Below are 9893 nucleotides of genomic sequence, written 5' to 3'. Positions count from 1 at the left end.
GGGATTCGAACCCGCGACCCTCATACTACGAGTCGAGCGCCTTATCCACCTGGCCATGCCGGGCCTAAATGTAGAATAAGTGCTTAAACAAAATTGTATAGCAAGTTTCCCCTGTACAATAAACTACCCGTTTAAGTGTAGAACATATGTTAATTTTAGAATTATACAATACCTCTAATACTTCTTAATCGTTACCGCCCCCACAGATCCTAATATTCGATTAGAGTAGCTCACGAGTTGGCGGTGTGTGGTGTTACCTTCCCTCCAGTCTACCATTTTAAAGTTAGGGACGACTAGCGCAGACTGCCCTCTAGTACCTTTGCGCGAAATCCAACAAACAAACAAACATTCGTGTACGCCAACTTCCGCTTATTTAGTGAATTAATTTGTTGTTTGGATAAATATAATGCTTAAATTAATTAAACAGATGGTTCAAATAAGTGAATAAATTTAATGTTAACCCGGTAAAATAAATTATAAATTACAAGCAGATGCTCGTTAAAACAATTCAACGGTAATTTTAAAAATAGTAATGAATAAATGTAAAATGTTAATTCAACCCAATCCCTTGGATTGGAGCGTATATGCAATATGATTGTCTAGTGGGCCGTTTACAACCGTCTTTTGTCATTTCTTGTGTTATTTCAATAATGAAAATTGCATTGCGTATGCTTTTAAGCAAAGGAGACTGACTGTAATGCATTGTTGGCAAAAATGTTTTGGTTTCGATGCAATGGGTGCATCCAGTGCTCAGGCTCGCTAAGTAGCCGCGGTTATTTTTATTCGCTGGATGCCACCGTTACTTGTCATTTTACTGAGCGCAAGAAAAGGCCGCTGCCATTTAGAATTGAAAGCTTTTTGACAGTTTTCATTACTATAAGAAGTGTGAAAGGGGGAGATTCAATTCAAATCAATTTATTTGACGTGGTACAATAATATCATGCATGTATATAATACTGACAAACAAGAAATACGTATAAACCGTACAAGAACAAATACATACTCAAATGCGTTCTTCTCTTTATGCGCTTTTCCGTTCATGCTCCTATGTTCAAAATATTTATTTCAGTCAGTCAACGGAGGAAGTCCCGTTTGTTTTTTCGAGAAATTGTCTCACAAAAAGAAACATTTTGTTCTCAATAAGTTCTTTTTTCAGACTGACCGTTTACCACACACGAAGACTGGCGGATCGATGTTGATATCGATATGAAATTTTAGGAATTGCAAAAAATTAATTTTTAATAATAATAATTTTCCTGTACTGCACTTGGAAAAGAAGTATTTTGATATATATACATAATTATTTTTGTATGATTAACCGTTTAGGACGTACAGAGCGTGACAGACAGACACACATTTGGCTATTATATTATATATATAGTGAAAATGAATATTCTACTTTCTGTTAAAACGCGACTTTATTCTAACGCCAATCTACTTAAATATTAATTGTCCTAGGCCTAATTTCCACATATTGTAATGTCAGTCTACATAAATATTAATTGTCCTAGGCCTAATTTCCACATATTGTAATGTCAGTCTACATAAATATTAATTGTCCTAGGCCTAATTTCCACATATTGTAATGTCAGTCTACATAAATATTAATTGTCCTAGGCCTAATATTGACATCAGTCAACGTAAATTAACCTTTGAATTATTACAATCTTCTCTCTGTTTAATACGTCTTTAAATATCAACTCAAAGCTGTAGTCAAATTTATTGAGCCGTTACGTTTATCTATATTTAGATCCTAACTTCAAAATACTTCGTATTTTAACCGTCATTCCGTAAAGCAAATAAGACAGCAAGTGTTAATTCGATGAACACACTATTTTGAAGTAGTCAAACACTTCTTATAAACTTTAGTTTACGCCCATGTATGTATATATATATATATATATCTTATATTCCAGTAACTTATATGTCACTTAACTTTGTGGATAGAATGTGTTTTTTTCCTAGTTATTAGTCTAGAATACAAACTGCCTTAAGATAAAATAAGTAATAAAACACAATATTGAGATAAACACGGGTTTCTATAAATGTAAATAAAATATAGGTCGTGATTTTATTTACGTTTATAGAAATGTCTCATAATAAACTCCTGTTTGCGTTAAACAAAGTTAAGAAACAAGCTTATTTTAAATAACGATGTTTTGAGCAACATTAGATTTATTCAAACATAAAATAATTCACTGAATAAACAAACAAAAAATGGCGTATGCGAAGGTAGCCTACACGTTCATTTATCAAATCTGCCAAAACTGTGGCGGATTAACCAATGGTGGAGTTGCTACTGCCCACTTGCTTTGATTGACATGGCCGGGAAATATAAAAAAAGCACACGAGAAATGAAAATAAATAAATATAGCAATAAATGCATATATAAATATATTTTCATTATTTCTATCTCAGTTAATTAGTATTTAATTTTGTCATGCCTCCCCCACCCCTAGTTGGTCAGTGCTAATTCTTAGACTTACGTTAATTATTCTATAATGAACGGTCGAAGAGTATTTAGGGTAATAAATGTTTTTTTTTTTTAAGTTATCTTTTCACGAGGCTCAAATTAGAAAGAAAACTGGTTTTGATTATTCTAGATATGATTGATACCGATAACAATTTTCACTCATACTGCACCTGCTAAAATCTCTTCAACACGATATAACTGTTACATTTTCCTTCAGTGTCTTTAATTGTTTTGTTTTATTTGTATTTTTTACGTACTTTCCATGTTATTGTTTTTCGTCTAAATTACGAGTTTGTTTTGTGTCTCAAACGTTTTACTGTATATCGATCGCGATGCCTCCAGTGGAAAATCTTTCAACAAAAAGGGGGAAAAAAGATAGAGACTTACAACGCTAACATGTAGGGTTCGATTCCCACGAAAGACAAGTCCAGATAGCTCATAATGTAGATCTGCGCTAAAAACTAATAATTTTGAAATTAAATGCTCTTCCTATATTACCAGAAAGATACCACTTGCTACTAATAACCAATCAAAACGTTGTATTCCATATGGAACACACAATACTAGAGGGCAAACATTTGGTTCAGTAATCAATGTAGTTAAACAAACCTAAACCTTGTTCTATTTATGTACCTATGAATTTAGGGTTAAATAATCTATATAGTTAATCAAGCCTAGACCTTGTTCTATTTATGTAGCTATGAATTTAGGGTTTAATAATCTATATAGTTAATCAAGCCTAGACCTTGTTCTATTTGTGTAGTTATGAATTTAGGGCTCAGTAATATATATAGTTAATCAAGCTTAGACCTTGTTCTATTTATGTAGCTATGAATTTAGGGCTCAGTAATCTCTATAGTTAATCAAGCCTAGACCTTGTTCTGTTTATGTAGCTATGAATTTAGTGTTCAGTAATCTATATAGTTAATCAAGCCTAGACCTTGTTCTATTTGTGTAGTTATGAATTTAGGGCTCAGTAATATATATATAGTTAATCAAGCCTAGACCTTGTTCTATTTGTGTAGTTATGAATTTAGGGTTAAATAATCTATATAGTTAATCAAGCCTAGACCTTGTTCTATTTGTGTAGTTATGAATTTAGGGCTCAGTAATATATATAGTTAAACAAGCCTACGTCTTTTTTCTGTTTATGTAGTTATGAATTTAGGGCTCAGTAATATATATAGTTAAACAAGCCTAGTTAGGGCTCAGTAATATATATAGTTAATCAAGCCTACGTCTTTTTTCTGTTTGTGTAGCAGTGAATTTGGAGAGTATATTTTTAATATGTTTATTTTCATCATAAAACACTTGTACCTAGAGGGATTTCCTTCCATGAGGCAGGGGGAATCTTCCCCATAAATGTACTCCTCCCTTCACCTCCTATATTTTTTACAACGTTGAGGGCTTTATTACTATATAACTTTTTTGTGAAAGATGGAGCAATCTTAAAACTGAACTATTTTAGAAATAATTGTAGAACCTATTGAGGAATAGAACCATATCATATATATAGACATTCTGTACCTTCACGACTCACATTTAATCCAAATTAAAACGTACAGAAATAACGGCCAATGAATATATATATATATATACAAAGTCTTAATGTTATAGGACTGACGCGGGTAAGAATCTACTGTAAAACAACAAACCTGAAATCATTAGAGGAATGCCCCCCCCCCCCACAGTGGCGTAGCGGTATGTCTGCGAACTTACAACGCTAGAAACCGGGTTTTGATACTCGTGGTGGGCAGAACACAGATAGCCCATTGTGTAGCTTTGTTCTTAATTTCAATGAAACCCGATTCAGGTGCATTTACCCATAATGTCTAAGCCTAACTACATATTCTCTGTCTGCAGCCGATTATGGAAAGTTAGTTGCTTAGTAACAAAATCAAAGAAACAGTATACAACCCAACCTGAAATTAAACCTAAAGGTTTCACAATAAATATAAAGACGGTAAGGAGATAAAATACAATATTCAAAAAAAGTAAGAAAAACTAAAACAAAGTAAAACAATATATATATATATAAAAGATATTCGGTTTCACTGTTAAGAAAGACTTAATGTTACCTGCGATCATCTATCTTATTTCCTTCTTTTCCTTGTAGAACCTGTGCGCGTGTACGCCTCCATCCAATTGTATGACGTTTACGACCTAAATGAGGAGACCATGGTGAGATCAGTGTCTTTACTCTACAGTCATGTTGCTAAATAACTAATCTCAGTTGAAGAGAAACACCCACAATAACTTAACGATTCGCCAGAGTGAAGTCAATAAATAAATAGACCGATATTATGGAAAGTATCAAGATTTTTTTTTTTTTGAGTTTCTAATCATCCTACTAAGTTACATGTTCTAGAGTTTCTGTTAATGTGATTTACATGTAAACGTTTATTTTTAATATATTTAGTCTCTGTTTTAAGTAATACCATTTCTCTTGATTTCAGGATTTTTACCTACATCTGTATTTCATTGATATGTGGGAAGACACTCGACTTTTAGTGGACTGTGTTAAATCAGATCGACCAGTTAACCTGCCAGATCGTATAACCAATCAAATTTGGACTCCAAACATATACTTTGAAAACACCAAAAGTGGTTCTTTATTCACAACTTCTGTTCCAAATACAAATGTCAGAATTCTACCCGATAAAACCATTTTTCGAGATGCTCGGTAGGTGGAGTATGTTGATTCAGTATCTCTGCAGAAATAGGTTTATCCCGAAAAGAAAAAAAAAAAAACTCCCATAAAATTAAGAAACAAAAAAATAATAATAAAGAAATTTTTCCCTAAATTATCGAAAATTTTAGTTTACTGTTTCCTTTAGTTTTCTCTTGGTAATTGGGGGCTCAAACTGGCAACTATACGTAAGGGCCCTGGTATGGCCTGGTGTGTAGAGTAATTTACTCACAATCTGCGGGTCATACGTTCGAATCCCGTAATCGAACATGCTTGCCCTCTCAGTCCTGAGGGCGTTATAATGTGACGATCAGTCTCACTATTCGTTGTTATAAAGAGTAGCCCAAGAGTTGGCGGTGGGTGATGTTGACTAGCTGCCTCCCCTCTAGTCTATAACTTCAAAATTTGGGATGAATAGCACAAATAGCCCTTGAGCAGTTTTGTGCAAAATTCCATAGACAAACAAACACATACATAAAAATTTATTACTTCTGATTTTAAACGTATTACTAAATAATCATATGTATTATAGCTTTAAATCAGAATAAACTTAACGTTGCGTTTCTGTTTTCTACCGACTCCGTCACGACCTTGGTATATTCTTTCATTTGATATTTATAAGGAGTTTTAATTTATCCAATTATCATATTTGATTTTACTTTTTACCTTATTCTGTAAATTATTTCATTTTGTTATCCAATCAGAACAGGAACGACGACAGCAGCAAATCTTACGATGAAATAGATACTTTGATACCCCTCCCCTCCACCCAGTGGCTCAGGGGCTTGCGACGTTCAAAATTTGGTTTAGATACCCGTGGTAGACAGAGCACAGATAGCACATTTGGGCTTAGCAACAAACAAACAAAATATCTCTTTGAACTGACCTTTTACGTTTGCGTTTACGATTTGTTGTCTAGATAGAGGTCGCTTTGGTTCTTTCCTTTTTAATAATGTGTTAGGGTTCTTATAAATTTTGAATCACTTTGTATGTTAGCGTATTTTGATAATAATTTATTACTTTTGTCTCACTGAGCTGTCGGTTTATATATATATTTTTGTAGAATTTAGATATTTTTTTAATTAATGAAGAATATTTATGTACATGCCGACATGATGACACACTTATTATTTTACTTGTACTAGTTAACTCACGTTTAATTTATGAACGTGGATCTATCTCTCACTCCACAGCCAATCAAAGAAAAGCCAAAGAGCGGACGGCCGTGAGAGCTCCACCTGACAAATTATATTCAGTCTATAACTTTTCAGTTATTTATTGTTTGAAGTGACGTTTGTAACACAGTATCCAATGAAACGACTCTATTTTACTCAGGGAAGTGCTTGATAAAATGAAATAAAATATATATGTTTTTAGTTTGTATAAACTTTTTATTCCTATCAGTTTAAAATTAATAAAAGTATAAATATTAGATTCGTTTCTTTACGGATGCTCCCAAGTTTCAATAACAAGACACGATAATAATATAAAAATCATTAAAATTAAAAAATGTATAATGTATTTTCTGTTTCATTTCAATTATCGACAAAACCTACCTGTAGGATAATACCCTTTATAGGGTCTCTTTCCGCGGGGGAAACCGTCAAATGTTAAGTCAATAGGGATGGGGTGTTAATTAAGTACAGACGTACATTTAAACATGCCAAGTTTATAATATTTATAGCGATTTCGTGTTTGACCTCAGACCTTATTAGGCCAGCTCACTACAGCTAACGTGATTACACATTGTTAAAAGCTGTTTGCATGCGTGTATTCTTGAAATATGACTTTACGATCCGAGAAAGAACGCTAGCTCCCGTCCTCCAGTAAAATAAGTATAAAACGTTGTTGGCAGTTTGTAAACTATTATTAATTTATTTCCATGTTTCTCTCGCTTATGCTATTAACTATATTTAGGCCTGCCTCACCCGAGACGTAGAATGGATTAATTCATGTGATGTTTGTTAGGATTTTCATTTCGATCCTTATACTCGTTTTGACACGAGGTCATAATTTCTAAAGTAACTTTTGTTTGTGGCTTCAATCTCCTAGTTTCCAAGGAGACATAAACACAACATATTTAATGCATCGACCACGTTTTTCTTAGTTAAATTAATCACTGCTGTGTTGTTCTTCATCGATGTTTATCTTACCTTAGATACCTTCTTCATGTTAGCTGCCCTATGAACCTGAAGGATTATCCGATGGACAAGCAAACTTGTCAGCTGAGGACTGGTTTATGTAAGTAGACACTGGTGCCATCTGCCGACTTTTACTGTAAGTCGGTTGTCAGTAATAATGTGTTTAATATTATTGGATAGATAAATGATATTTGTCCCTATGTTAATTAGAATCAAATATATCCTGGTGGATAAACTCGTAAGTTTCATATATTAACAGGGAAATTACTGAACTTCGTTATTCTTTGTTATGCGAGTCGGAGATCGTACCATATAGTTATGTAAATAGTTTAACTGTTGTGTATTTCGTGTGACTGCTACACTTTTTGGACAACTGTGTATAGCGTAGCTACTGTATGTGTAGTGTATTTTGTGTGACTGCTACACCTTTTGGACAACTGTGTATAGCGTAGCTACTGTATGTGTAGAGTATTTTGTGTGACTGCTACACCTTTTGGACAACTGTGTATAGCGTAGCTACTGTATGTGTAGAGTATTTTGTGTGACTGCTACACCCTATACACAGTTGCCCAAAACGTAGCTACTGTATGTGTAGAGTATTTTGTGTGATTGCTACACCTTTTGGGCAACTGTGTATAGTGTAGCTATTGTGTGTGTGTGTGTGTTTGGAGTACTTGCTGTGTGTGGTGAACTTCTGTGTGTATTTTGTATGATCCTGACATGGATTTTTAACCTTTTCCGTGTTAGGTTTTTAGAAATAAACTCACAAAAAGGTTTTTGTTATTATTTTGCTGTTTGATAGCCTATTGTAATACGTGATAACATGCGAATAAATTCGGGCAAATAATTAAAAATACGGCGAGAAATGGTTTGTCCGAATTAACTCGGGCAAATATTTTTTGAAACATAGATTTATGGCGGGAATATCATGAAAGAGGTTCGATTTCTGTAAAAATAAAATACTCAAAATTTAATTACTGAGAATAATCAGTTTTAGAATGAAACGTTTTAGTGAATTCAAATTAATCAGAATTTAACTGAAATCGATTTATATATATATATAATATATATATATATATATTGCAATAGTCTACAAAAGAGAAAAAAATTTAACCGAAGATTACTAACGCTTTAACAGAAAAACCTTTTTTTTGTTTGTTTCTTTTAGAAATTAATATAAAACTTTTAACTGTGTAGGATATGTTCTTCTTGTTTTTGTATTAAATATATTTTAACAAAGAAACTCCAATAATTATATTACTTGCTAATAATGTTTCTTTAAATAATCAATATTACTCTTAATAACAGACTCGTACCCAGATGACAAAGTGCTCATTAAATGGACAAATGAAAGCAGAGGGCGCTACGATTGGATACCCAGCCTAAAGCTAATAGGGAGCGGGGAGCTCCCCGAGTATAAATTGGTCAAAATCGTACAAGAAACCCAAGTGGTGACCTGGAACATGGGTAATGTTTCATTGTAAAATCCTTCACGTTAATACTAATTATATAAGGAGTGTTAGGAGAAATAAGGACAGTCGATGTTTTAATATATAAATATAATAGTACTGTCTGTTGTCTGTCCATGTAACTACTTCACAGGGTGTGAATGGATCTTCACCAAAATAGGTATGGGGGGTTCATTAGATCCATGGGGAGATACATTTTGCGTTTTTTTTTTTTTCATTTTTTACCACTACTATGAAAAAGTTATATATATAATATCTGCAGGTTACTCGTGGATTTTTCAGTTACTTATTGTTTCTTGAATCCACCATGTGGAGCTGTGTTACATGTTGTATTCTGCTTTCCTTCATATTTTGAAACTAAAAAAAAAAAAGCTTTGATTGTTTAGTATCTATTTAGCCTAGTTAAAAGTTAACAGGTTCGTTACAACTAGTAGTTGTCACCATTTTAATTATCTTTTTTTTTTCTCCACAACAGGTAATTTTTCAACCTTAATTGTCCACTTCACCTTTTGTCGCCATCTAACGGGCTACTTAGTTAATACTTATATTCCAAGTACCCTGGTGGTCGTCATGTCGTGGTTGTCTTTTTGGTTAGACCTAAACGCTGTTCCAGCACGTGTAACTCTCGGCGTAACGTCCTTGCTGACCCTCGTGACTCAAATTGTCCAATCACGAAGCGCCATTCCTCCCGTGGGTTACGTCAACGCCCTGGACATTTGGCTCTTCGTATGTCTTAATCTCGTGGTATTAACGTTACTTGAGTATGCCATTGCCTACAATATTTCTCTGAATGACATTCTCCCAAATAATCAAGGAAATTCTGCGATCACAAGTATTTCCAACAACAAGAAACAGGTCTGTATATACAATTTATTTTATATTCTTGTTTTCATGTATTATTCTGTTTTATTAAATCCCATTAAAGAATATTTTCGAAGTCCTTTAAAAAAAAAAAGAAAGAAATTTCAACAAACACGGCCATTACTTACAATAAATTAGGTATAAAATATACCACGTGCTCTGTAAAACGCCTAACTCCGCATGTATAAACGTCTGGCGAATAAAACTTTAGCATACCATATTATATTATACTTTTTTTCGAATATATATATATATATATA

The 9893-nt window shown here is 33.3% G+C and overlaps 1 long non-coding RNA gene across 1 annotated transcript; it reads left to right on the top strand.

Moving 5' to 3' along the window:
- Positions 1-5121: 5121 nt before the first annotated feature.
- Positions 5122-8652, top strand: LOC111088727. Its single transcript, XR_002613154.1, has 3 exons — positions 5122-5156; positions 7321-7403; positions 8612-8652. It is a non-coding gene; the product is annotated as an uncharacterized LOC111088727 (long non-coding RNA).
- The last annotated feature ends 1241 nt before the right edge of the window (positions 8653-9893 follow it).

The sequence above is a fragment of the Limulus polyphemus genome, unplaced genomic scaffold, assembly GCF_000517525.1.
Source record: "Limulus polyphemus unplaced genomic scaffold, Limulus_polyphemus-2.1.2 Scaffold4311, whole genome shotgun sequence".
In the NCBI taxonomy this organism is placed as follows: Eukaryota; Metazoa; Arthropoda; class Merostomata; order Xiphosura; family Limulidae; genus Limulus; species Limulus polyphemus.
The sequence above is the reverse complement of the archived record's forward strand: the minus strand, read 5'-3'. Positions and strand labels throughout refer to the sequence as shown.